Source organism: Arachis hypogaea, chromosome 15 (genome assembly GCF_003086295.3).
Source record: "Arachis hypogaea cultivar Tifrunner chromosome 15, arahy.Tifrunner.gnm2.J5K5, whole genome shotgun sequence".
Lineage (NCBI taxonomy): Eukaryota > Viridiplantae > Streptophyta > Magnoliopsida > Fabales > Fabaceae > Arachis > Arachis hypogaea.
The window spans coordinates 101,247,054-101,260,735 of NC_092050.1; positions in this window are offsets into that span (position 1 = coordinate 101,247,054).

Consider the following 13,682-nt stretch of genomic DNA (forward strand, 5'->3'; position numbering starts at 1 on the left):
TCATACCAACAATCTCCGTGGGATTCGACCCTTACTCACGTAAGGTATTACTTGGACGACCCAGTGCACTTGCTGGTTAGTTGTATCGAAGTTGCGACAATTATGAATTAAGATCAAAGCACCAAGCTTTGGAGCCATTACCAGGGATTGCTCGAGCCTGGACATCACAATTTCGTGCACCACCTTACCATACACAAGTTGGTATGGAGAGGTCCCTATAGGGGTCTTGAATGTTGTTCTGTAAGCCCACAGAGCATCATCCAAGCTCCGTGCCCAATCCTTTCTACGGGTACTTACTGTCCGTTCTAGGATTCTCTTTATTTCTCTGTTAGAGACTTCAGCTTACCCATTAGTTTGTGGATGATATGGAGTAGCCACTTTATGGCGAATTCCATACCGAACCATGGTAGAGTAAAGCTGTTTATTGCAGAAGTGAGTGCCCCCATCACTGATCAGTACTCTAGGGACACCAAACCTGCTAAAGATATGTTTCTGGGGGAACTTCAGCACTGTTTTAGTATCATTGGTGGGTGTGGCAATGGCCTCAACCCATTTTGATACATAGTCAACTGCCACCAGAATATAAGTGTTTGAGTATGATGGTGGGAAAGGTCCCTGGTGCGCAGAAATTATGATTACACTTTGATTATGTAAAATTCATCGCTCTTTCTTTCCCTGGTAATGGCGCCAAAAACATGATGCCAATACCATGGTTCACAACTTCGCACAACTAACCAGCAAGTGCACTGGGTCGTCCAAGTAATAGCTTACGTGAGTAAGGGTCGAATCCCACGGAGATTGTTGGTATGAAGCAAGCTATGGTCACCTTGTAAATCTCAGTCAGGCGGATATAAAATAGTAATGAGGTTTTCGAAAATAATTAATAAAATAGTGATAGAAATACTTATGTAAATCATTGGTGAGAATTTCAGATAAGCGAATAGAGATGCTTTCGTTCCTCTGAACCTCTGCTTTCCTGCTATCTTCATCCAATCAGTCTTACTCCTTTCCATGGCTGGATTTTTGTAATGCATCACCATTGTCAATGGCTACTTTCGATCTTCTCTCGGGAAAATGATTCAAATGCCCTGTCACGGCACGGCTAATCGTCTGGAGGCATCACCCTTGTCAATGGTTACATCCTATCCTCTCAGTGAATATGGTCAATGCACCCTGTCACGGCACGGCTATTCATCTGTCGGTTCTCGATCATGCTGGAATAGGATTTACTATCCTTTTGCGTCTGTCACTACGCCCAGCAATCGCGAGTTTGAAGCTCGTCACAGTCATTCAATCATTGAATCCTACTCGGAATACCATAGACAAGGTTTAGACTTTTCGGATTCTCTTGAATGCCGCCATCATTCTAGCTTACACCACGAAGATTCTGATTAAGAGATCTAAGAGATACTCATTCAATCTAATGTAGAACGGAAGTGGTTGTCAGGCACGCGTTCATAGGGAATGATGATGATTGTCACGTTCATCACATTCAGGTTGAAGTGCGAATGAATATCTTAGAAGCGAAATAAGATGAGTTGAATAGAAAATAGTAGTACTTTGCATTAATCTTTGAGGAACAGCAGAGCTCCACACCTTAATCTATGGAGTGTAGAAGCTCTACCGTTAAAAATACATAAGTGAAAGGTCCAGGCATGGCCGAATGGCCAGCCCCTCTGATCTAAGAACCAGGCATCCAAAGATGTCTAATACAATAGTAAAAGGTCCTATTCATAATAAACTAGCCACTAGGGTTTACAGAAGTAAGTAATTGATGCATAAATCTACTTCTGGGGCCCACTTGGTGTGTGCTTGGGCTGAGCTTGAGTGTTACACGTGTAGAGGTCATTCCTGGAGTTGAACGCCAGTTTTGGTGCCAGTTTGGGCGTTGAACTCCACTTTGCAACTTGTTTCTGGCGCTGGACGCTAGAATTGGACAGAGAACTGGCGTTGAACGCCAGTTTGCGTCATCTAAACTTGGGCAAAATATGGACTATTATACATTTCTGGAAAGCCCTGGATGTCTACTTTCCAACGCAATTGGAAGTGCGCCATTTCAAGTTCTGTAGCTCCAAAAAATCCACTCTGAGTGCAGGGAGGTCAGAATCCAACAGCATCAGCAGTCCTTCTACAACCTCTGAATATGATTTTTGCTCAAGTCCCTCAATTTCAGCTAGAAAATACCTGAAATCACAGAAAAACATACAAACTCATAGTAAAGTCCAGAAATGTGAATTTAACATAAAAACTAATGAAAACATCCCTAAAAGTAACTAGATTCTACTAAAAACATACTAAAAACAATGCCAAAAAGCGTATAAATTATCCGCTCATCAGTCCCATGAAGTCAATTCCCCATACGTCAAACAACTCAATTTCCAAGATTCCTTTTTGAGGCATGGCGTAATCATGAGGCAGATTACCAGCTCTTTGGCAACTGTCACAGTTACGTACAAACTCTCGGGAATCTTTATAGAGTGTGGGCCAATAGAAGCCACATTGGAGGACCTTGGTGGCTGTTCACTCACCTCCGAAATGGCCTCCATATTGAGATCTATGGCAATGCCACAGGATCCTCTCTGCTTCCTCTCTAGGCACACACCTACGGATTATTCCGTCTGCACATCTCTTAAAGAGATAGGGTTTATCCCATAAGTAGTACTTTGCATTAGTAATTAATTTCTTCTTTTGTATCCTGTTGTACTCCTTGGGTATGAACCTTGCAGCTTTATAGTTTGCAATATCGGCAAACCATGGTGTTTCCTGAATGGCAAATAAGTGCTCATCCGAAAAAGTCTCAGAGATCTCAGGAGAGGGGAGGGGCGTCCCTTCTACTGGCTCTATCCAGGACAGGTGATCAGCCACTTGGTTCTCTGTCCCTTTTCTGTCTCTTATTTCTATATCAAACTCTTGCAGAAGCAACACCCATCTGATGAGCCTGGGTTTTGAATCCTGCTTTGTGAGTAGATATTTAAGAGCAGCATGATCAGTATACACAATCACTTTTGATCCTACTAAGTATGATCTGAACTTGTCAATGGCATAAACCACTGCAAGTAATTCTTTTTCTGTGGTTGTGTAATTTTTCTGGGCATCATTTAGAACGCGACTAGCGTAATAAATGACGTGCAGAAGCTTGTCATGCCTCTGTCCCAACATTGCACCAATGGCGTGATCACTGGCATCACACATTAGCTCAAATGGTAATGTCCAGTCTGGTGCAAAAATAACTGGTGCTGTGACCAGCTTAGCTTTCAGCGTTTCAAACGCCTGCAGGCACTCTGTGTTAAACACAAATGGCGTGTCAGCAGCTAGCAGATTGCTTAGAGGTTTTGCGATTTTTGAAAAATCCTTTATAAACCTCCTATAGAATCCTGCATGCCCCAGAAAGCTTCTGATTGCCTTAACATTGGCAGGTGGTGGTAATTTTTCAATTACCTCTATTTTTGCTTGATCCACCTCTATTCCCTTGTTTGAGATTTTATGCCCAAGAACAATCCCTTCAGTCACCATGAAGTGACATTTTTCCCAGTTTAAAACTAGGTTGGTCTCTTGGCATCTTTTCAGAACAAGTTTCAGGTGATCAAGACAGGAGCTGAATGAGTCTCCATATACTGAGAAGTCATCCATGAAGACTTCCAAAAATTTTTCCACCATATCAGAGAAAATAGAGAGCATGCATCTCTGGAAGGTTGCAGGCGCATTACACAGCCCAAATGGCATCCTTCTATAAGCAAACACTCCGGATGAACATGTGAATGCTGTTTTCTCTTGATCCTGAGGATCTACTGCAATCTGGTTATAGCCTGAGTAGCCGTCCAAAAAGCAGTAATAATCATGACCTGCTAGTCTTTCTAGCATCTGGTCTATGAATGGTAAAGGAAAATGATCCTTTCTGGTGGCTGTATTGAGCCTTCTGTAGTCAATACACATGCGCCACCCTGTAACTGTTCTTGTAGGAACCAGTTCATTTTTTTCATTATGAATCACTGTCATGCCTCCCTTTTTTGGGACGACTTGGACAGGGCTCACCCAGGGGCTATCAGAAATAGGATAAATAATCCCAGCCTCTAGTAATTTGGTGACCTCTTTCTGCACCACTTCCTTCATGGCTGGATTTAGCCGTCTCTGTGGTTGAACCACTGGTTTAGCATTATCCTCCAATAAGATTTTGTGCATGCATCTAGCTGGGCTTATGCCCTTAAGATCACCTATGGACCACCCAAGAGCTGTCTTGTGTGTCCTTAGCACTTGAATAAGTGCTTCCTCTTCCTGTGAATTTAAGGCAGAGCTTATGATCACTGGAAAAGTGTCACCTTCTCCCAGAAATGCATATTTCAAGGATGGTAGTAATGGCTTGAGCTCGAGTTTAGGAGGTTTTTCTTCTTCCATAAGAAATTTCAGAGGCTCTTTCATGTCCTCTGAATCCTCTAAATCAGGCTGAACATCTTTAAAGATGTTTTCCAACTCTGATTCGAGACTCTCAGCCATGTTGATCTCTTCTACCAAAGAGTCAATAAGATCAACTTTCATGCAGTCTTTTGATGTGTCAGGATGCTGCATGGCTTTGACAGCGTTCAACTTAAACTCATCATCATTGACTCTCAGGGTTATTTCCCCCTGTTGGACGTCAATGAGGGATCGTCCAGTTGCTAGGAAGGGTCTTCCTAGAATGAGAGTAGCACTCTTGTGCTCCTCCATTTCCAGCACCACGAAGTCAGTGGGAAAGGCGAATGGCCCAACTCTGACAATCATGTCTTCAATCACGCCTGATGGGTATTTAGTGGAGCCATCAGCAAGTTGGAGACATATCCGGGTTGGTTTAACTTCTTCAGTTAAACCAAGCTTTCTGATAGTGGATGCAGGTATTAGGTTGATGCTTGCCCCAGGATCGCATAAAGCTGTCTTGGTGCAATTACCTTCTAATATGCATGGTATCAGAAAACTCCCAGGGTCTTTAAGCTTTTCAGGAAAGCTCTTCAGAATGACTGCACTGCATTCTTCAGTGAGGAGAACTCTTTTTGTTTCTCTCCAATCCTTTTTATGACTCAAGATCTCTTTCATGAACTTGGCATAAGAAGGTATTTGCTCAAGTGCTTCTGCGAATGGAATCTTTATTTCAAGAGTCCTGAGGTAATCTGCAAAGCGAGAAAATTGCTTATCTTGCTCCTCTTTCTGGAGTTTTTGAGGATAAGGTACCTTGGCTTTATATTCCTCAACCTTAGTTGCTGCAGGTTTATTGCCTACAGAAGTGGTTGAAGAAACATTTTTAGAGGGGTTGTTATCAGCATTTGTGTGTGTCTGATCCCTCACTGGCAATTGGGTGCCAGGGTTAAAAGCTGAAGTGAAATTGGACGCCAGCTCCTTGTCTGTTCCTGGTGTCTGAACGCCAGAACTGTGCCCATTTTGGGCGTTCAGCGCCAGATCTTTGCCTATTTCTGGCGTTGAACGCCAGTCCTGCCTTGTTTCTAGCGTTGAACGCCAGTCCTGAGCATGGTTTGGGCGTTCAGCGCCAGCCTTCCACCAAATTTCTGGCGTTTTAGTTCCAGAATTACTTTCCCCTGGGCTCTTACTGTCATCAGGTGAATTTTGGATGGTTTGCTCATTTCTTAGCTTTTTGCTGCCTTGAGGTGGGGTATTTAATGTTTTCCCACTTCTTAATTGAACTGCTTGGCATTCTTCTATTATTTGCCTTGACAGCTGCTGCTTTGTTTGCTTAAACTGTTCTTCCATATGTATATTAGCCATCCTTGTCTCTTGTAGTCTATCTTTGAATTCGGCTAACTGCTTTGTTAGAAAGTCCAATTGCTGATTGAATTCAGCAGCTTGTTTTACAGGACTGAGTTCAGCAGTTACTGTCTTAACCTCTTCTTTCATGGAAGGGTCACTGTTTAGGTACAGATGCTGATTCCTGGCAACTGTATCAATGAGCTCTTGAGCCTCTTCAATTGTCTTTCTCATGTGGATAGATCCACCGGCTGAGTAATCTAAAGACATCTGAGCTCCTTCTGCAAGCCCATAGTAGAAGATGTCTAACTGAACCCACTCTGAAAACATTTCAGAGGGGCATTTTCGTAGCATCTCTCTGTATCTCTCCCAGGCATCATAAAGAGATTCATTATCTCCTTGTTTAAAGCCTTGGATGTCCAGCCTTAGCTGTGTCATCCATTTTGGGGGAAAGTATTGATTCAGGAATTTTTCTGTGAGCTGTTTCCATGTCCTTATGCTGGCCTTAGGTTGGTTATTTAACCACCTCTTAGCTTGATCTTTTACAGCAAATGGAAACAGTAATAGTCTGTAGACATCCTGATCTATTTCTTTATCATGTACTGTGTCAGCAATTTGTAAAAATTGTGCCAGAAACTCTGTAGGTTCTTCCTGTGGAAAACCGGAATACTGGCAACTTTGCTGCACCATGATAATGAGCTGAGGATTCAACTCAAAGCTACTGACTCCAATGGAGGGTATGCAGATACTACTCCCATATGAAGCAGTAGAGGGGTTAGCATATGACCCCAGAGTCCTCCTGGACTGTTCATTTCCACTTAGATCCATGACGGAGAAAGGGAGATGATAAAAATATTTTTATTTTTATTTATTTATTTATTTATTTCGAAAATAAAATAAATTAAAATAAAATAAATAAAAATAGGTGAAGATTTTCGAAAAAAATGAGGGGAGAGAAAGTGGTAAGGAAGTTTTGAAAAAGATATGATTTGGAAAAGATTTTAAATTTTAAAAAAAATCTGAAATTTTTTTTTAAAAATAATTTTCGAAAATTTGTTTTAAAATTAGAGAGAAAATATATTTTTGAATTTAGTGAGGAAAGAGAAAAACAATAAAATAGCACAAGACTTAAAATTTTTAGATCTAATGCTCCTTGTTTTCGAAAATTTTAGAGGGAAAACACCAAGGAACACCAAACTTAAAATTTTAAGATCAAGACACAAGGAAAACTCAAGAACACTTTGAAGACTCACAAGAACACAAGAACATGAAGAAAGAACACCAAACTTAAAATTTTTAGAAAACCAAACTAAAATTTTCGAAAAACAAAGAAAAATCAACAAGAGAACACCAAACTTAAAGTTTGACATAGAATTTAATAGAAAAATTATTAATTTTTTTTTGAATGAGATTTTAAAAAGAGTGTACCAAACTGCCACGGACTTAGACCAACGCTCTAGCCAATTGAGCAGTAAATGTAACACTTGTTTTGAAGAAGGATATTTTTAACCAAGAACAATAATAAGAGACTCTAAACCAAAAAGAAAAACTTTCCTAATCTAAGCAACAAAATAAACCGTCAGTTGTTCAAACACGAACAATCCCCGGCAACGGCGCCAAAAACTTGGTGCACGAAATTATGAATCACACTTTTCACAACTCGTACCACTAACCAGCAAGTGCACTGGGTCGTCCAAGTAATACCTTACGTGAGTAAGGGTCGAATCCCACGGAGATTGTTGGTTTGAAGCAATCTATGGTTATCTTGCAATTCTTAGTCAGGAAGTCAATTATATTTATCAGTTGAATTGCGAACAAACAAGAGAGCATGGATTAAAGGTTACTTGTTATGCAGTAATGGAGGATATGTTGGAGTTTTGGAGATGCTTTGTCTTCAGAATCTCTGCTTTCCTCTGTTTTCTGATTCACGCACGCACGTCCTCCTATGGCAAGCTATGTGTAGGTGGATCACCGTTGTCAATGGCTACCATCCATCCTTCCAGTGAAAAGGGTCCAAGTGCGCTGTCACCGTACGGCTAATCATCTGCAGGTTCTCAGTCGTACCGGAATAGGATTTACTATCCTTTGGCGTCTGTCACTACGCCCAGCACTCGCGAGTTTGAAGTTCGTCACAGCTATCCAATCCCAGAATCCTACTCAGAATACCACAGACAAGGTTTAGACTTTCCGGATTCTCATGAACGCCGCCATCAATCTAGCTTATACCACGGAGATTCTGATTAAGGAATTTAAGAGATATTCATTCAATCTGATGTAGAACGGAGGTGATTGTCAGACACACGTTCATGGATTGAGGAAGGTGATGAGTGTCACTGATCATCACCTTCTCCATAGTTAGGCGCGAATGGATATCTTAGGTAGGAACACGCATGTTTGAATGGAAAACAGAAATACTTGCATTAATTCATTGAGACACAGCAGAGCTCCTCACCCCCAACATTGGAGTTTAGAGACTCATGCCGTCAAAGAGTACAAAGTTCAGATCTAAAATGTCATGAGATGCTAAATAAGTTTCTAAAAGTTGTTTAAATACTAAACTAGTAGCCTAGGTTTACAAAAAGTGAGTAGACTATGATAGATGGTGCAGAGATCCACTTCTGGGGCCCACTTGGTGTGTGCTGGGGCTGAGACTTAAACAATTCACGTGCATAAGGCTGTTTTGGGTGTTCAACGCCAGGTTTGGATCCATTTCTGGCGTTGAACTCTAACTTTTAATCCTTTTCTGGCGCTGGACGCCAGAATTGGGCAGAGAACTGGCGTTGAACGCCAGTTTACGTCGTCTATCCTTGAGCAAAGTATGGACTATTATATATTGATGGAAAGCTCTGGATGTCTACTTTCCAACGCAATTGGAAGCGCGCCATTTCAAGTTCTGTAGCTCCAGAAAATTCACTTTGAGTGCAAGGAGGTCAGAATCCAACAGTATCAGCAGTTCTTTTTCAGCCTGAATCAGATTTTTGCTCAGCTCCCTCAATTTCAGCCAGAAAAATACCTGAAATTACAGAAAAACACACAACTCATAGTAAAGTCCATTAATATGAATTTTTCCTAAAATCTAATGGAAATAAACTAAAAACTAACTAGAATATACTAAAAACTATATGAAATTAACCCCAAAAAAGCGTATAAAATATCCGCTCATCAGAAATTTTCGAAAATAGGGAGAGAAAGAATTGAGAATTTTCAAAAAGAGGAAAAGAGTTAGAAATTTTCAAAAAAAAGGAGAGAGAAAGAGGTAGATGATTTTTGAAAAAGATGAGAGAGAAAGAAGAAATAAAGAGACACCAAACTTTTAAAATTAAAATAAAATGAAAATAAATAACTAACTAACAATATTTGAAAATAAAATAAAAGATTTTATTTTGAAAGTTTTTGAAATTTTAAAAGAAAGAGTCGATCAAAGATTTTAAAATTTAAATTTGAAAGAAAAAGTCAAATAAGATAAGATAAGATTTTAAAAATTTAAGATAGAAGATTTGATTTTGAAATTAAAAAAAAAAGAAAGTCAAAGAAAGATTTTGAAATTCAAATTTTAAAGAAAGAAAAACTAACCAAATACTAAATTTGTAAAATTTGAATTTAAAAAGGAAAGATAATATAACAAAATTTTAAAATCAAAGAAAATGATAGGATAAAGATTAAAGATAAAAATATAAACAAGAAAATTAAATTAAATTAAATGAAAAGATACCAATGGGACACCAAACTTAAAAATTTTGAAATTAAACCACAATAAATTCAAAAATTAAAAAGAAAAAACACTAAAAGATACCAAACTTAAAAATTTTCAAATCAAACAAGGAAAAATACAAAGAAAATTTCGAACACAAAGAAAGAAAGACCAGAACAATTTTCAAAAAAAAAAACTCAAGAAAAGAAATGAAAACCAAAGGGACACCAAACTTGATAACTGACATAAGACTCAAACAAAAGAAAAAGATAATTTTTTTTTGAAAAATTTTGAAAAAGAAAATAAGAAATACAAGAGAAAAACAGTAAAAAGTACCTGATCTAAGGAGCAAGATAACCGCTAGTTTGTCAATCACGAACAATTCCCGACAATGGCGCCAAAGACTTGGTGCACGAAATTAGAACTAGCACAACTAAACCGGCAAGTGCACTAAGTCGTCCAAGTAATACCTCAGGTGAGTGAGGGTCGACCCCACGAGGATTGTTGAATTGAGCAAGAGTGGTTATCCTGTAGATCTTAGTCAAGCAAATAGAAAGATGATTGTTGTTATTGTAGGCGCATAAACAAAACAATAAAGAAATCAATATAGAATTGGTGTAGAAATAATGATTGGAAATCAGTTAAGGCCTTGGAGATGCTTATTCTTCTGGATTAATACTTCTTACTAATTACTTTAACACTGAGTGATTCATTCAATGTCAAGGCTGTAAGTGATTAAAGCCGGGGCTAGTGGTCATTAATCTCCTCTTATCCAGATCACATGCCGGTACTAATGGTCATCCAATCTGAACGAGGGTGAAGCTTATGCAATTCAGTCTCTGGTGATCCTACTCAAAACGCCACAGCCAAGGTCAGATCTTCCAGATCGGAGAATGATTCTCTGTATTCTAGTCTTAACGCCACAGAGACCTCAATTATCCATGACTAACGAGATTTCATGTCATGTATCCCAATTAGCCCAGATACTCTCTTGGAGCCTGTGATGTACCCTCAAACTGTAGCTCAATACTATCCGACTAAGGCTTCGTAAGAGCTCATGTAGAATAAGGGGTCATACTCTCATTCCACCCTAGATTCATAAAGCTGAAGAACGAAAATACATCATAGAATGGAATCAAACATGTATTAAAGTAGAAAAGTAATGATATTAATCCATAGGAATGAGCAAAGCTCCTATCCTTAACTCAGAAGGTTTAGCTGCTCATACTTTACGGAAAATAATATGTGATAAGTTTTGAGAGGCTGAAGATCCTAAACATGAGTAATCTTCTCCTATATATACTAATCTAATAATTAAAAATTACAAAAATGAGATAAACTAAGAAAAAGGTGCGAAAATCCACTTCTGGGCCCACTTGGTGAGTGGTTGGACTGAGTTGGCGTTTAGCTTGGAAGAGTGGGCATTGAACGCCCACTAGGGAGTGTCCACGCTGCTTGCTTGCTCCCTTGGTGGCATTGAACGTCAGTTTTGGGTGTTCAACGCTTGCCTTGGTCCTTTTGGGGCGTTGAGCGCCAGAAAGGGCGTAAGTTAGGTGTTCAATGCCCGTTTTTGGTAGTCATTTCAAAATAAAAGTATAGACTATCATATTTTGCTGGAAATATTTGGAAGTTAGCTTTCCAACGCCGTTGAGATCTCATCAATTAAACCTCTTTAACTCATGATATGCTCGTTGGAATGTATGGAGGTCACGATTTGACAGCATTTGCTATTCTTTCTTTTCCTGTGAATCAGCCTTTGCCAGAATTCACCAATTTCACCCAAAAATCACCTAGAATCATAATAAAAACACAAAAACTCGAAGTAGCATCCAAAATGTGAATTTTGCACTAAAACATACTAAAACTTGCTAAATTGTAACTGAAAACACTAAGAAAATGATACTGAAAAGGGTATAAAATATCCGCTCATCACTCATGCATTAAATGTTTAAACCGTATGCATTGATACACTTTTATATATTTATTCTATAAAAAAGAGAAAAAGAAAAGAAAAAGAAAGCAATAAAAAGGGGACAAAATGCCCCAAAGTAAAGTAATAATAATAATGCATATGTGTTATGATTGAAAAGAATGCATGAGTGTGAAAAAGTGAGAATTGTGGGTAGTTAGTTTGCATTAGAATTGAATAGGTTGTTGTAGGTTAGGTGAAAGTTTAAGTTAATCAAAGATTCAAATTCTAGTCTACTTGATCAAATACAATCTTACCTTAACCCTAGCCCCATTACAACCTTGAAAAAGTCCTCATGATACTTGTATGCATACATTGAATAATTATTGATTGTTAGATAAAAAAGAAATCTTAGAAAGCTTGATTAGAGGAGAATTGAGTGAATCAACCATGAACACTTGAGCAACTAGAGCGTATACACATCCGGTGAGGGGTTCGATTGCTCAATTCTATTTTTCCACCGGTTATTATTTCCTTCTTGCAAGTTGTTAAATTATTTTCAATTACTCAATTCAATTGTGGATTTGATTTTATTGCGATTGCTTTAGCCTTTATGTTCATATATGTATTCTTGGAAATTGATTTATTTTGACCAAGTAGTTGCATTCATGTAGATAGGTTGCATATAGGTAGTTTACTTTGAATAAATGTTAACACCCCTTTCTTGTCATTCTTGAGTTTAGCATCAGGACATGCTTGGTTTAAGTGTGGGGAGATTGATAAACCACAATTTTATGGTTTAACTTGTATTGAATTTGGTGGATTTTATCAACTTTTCCTACATTTATTTAATGAAATAGCATGATTTTGTGAATTCTCACTAAATTGTGCTTGAGAGGGAAAACATTCTTTTTAGGCCCAAAAATTGCTAATTTTAACTCACTTTAATCCCATTCGATGTCTTGATATGTTTGTTGAGTGATTTCAGCCTTAGGAGGCAAGGTTTGGATCAAAGAAGTGAAGAAAATGTATGCAAAGGTGAAGAAATCATGAAGAAATGAAGTTTTGAAAATCTGCCATGCGAGGCGCACGCATGACCCACGCGTATACGTGACCTAAAAATTGCAATATGACGTGTACACGTGGGTGACAAGCAACACGTGACCAACTTAAAGGCAACACACTGGGGGTGATTTCTAGGGCTGTAGAACCTCAATCCAACTCATTTCTGAAGCTGTTAGAGGCCGAATTCAAGAGGAAACAAGGGAAAAGCAATTAGGTGTAGTATGCTTTAGGTTATATTCTAGAGAGAGAAGATCTCTCTTCTCTCTAGAATATAGGTAGAATTAGGATAATTTCATCCTAGATCTAGGTTTTAATCTTGCTTTAATTTAGTTTTCTTGCCATTTCTTATTATAAGATCTTTGCTATCTTAGTTTACTTATCATTCCCTTTATTTGGTTGTCTTTATGTTTATGCACTCTTGCTACTTTTGATCTTTATTAATGCAAATTATATTTTCATGTTATTATTGCTTTCTTTAGTTGTTATTGTTGATTTCTTGCAATTGGTAGTTGTTAGATATTATTATCGTTGCAATTTTAATATGCTTTCCTTTTATGCCTTCCAAGTGTTTGATAAAATGCTTGGTTGGATTTTAAAATAGATTTTTATACTCTTGGCTTGTGATTGAGGACTTAGGTCCCTTGATATCATTGATGTCCAGTTTCATTGGTAATTTAGGGTTGTTAATTGGTTTTAGGATCAAATATGTCCACTTAATTTAACCTTCCGATGTTAGAGGAAAACTAAGTGGAATTAACTCTTTGTAATTACCATGTTGTGGTCAATGATGCAAGATAGGAAACCTTGACTCTTAATCCTTGCCATGAGTAGCCTTTTAGCATTTATATTTCTTTAGTTGTTAGTTTAATTTTCTTGTCTATCAAACCCAAAACTCCAAAAATATACACCCCATAACCAATAATATGCACACTTCCGTGCAATTCCTTGAGAGATGACTCGATTTTTAAATACTCTTGGTTTTTATTGGGTTTGCTTAAGTGACAAACAAATTAAACTTTGATTGAGGGTTTTCTACCAATTTGGAACTATACTTCGACGAGATTATTTTGTGAAATTCCTAACCAACGATTTCCCTTACATCAATACGCTCTTATCTTCACCTCCAGAAGCCTCTGACCTTACTTTCAGGCTCACACTATAAAAGGGAATGCTACAATGGGACATTGCAGGGAGAATGCTACAATGGGTTGTGCAGCTATCCGAGTTCGACTTGCGATATGAGGCTCGGACAACAATTAAGTCCCAGTATCTGGCCGATTTCGTGGCAGA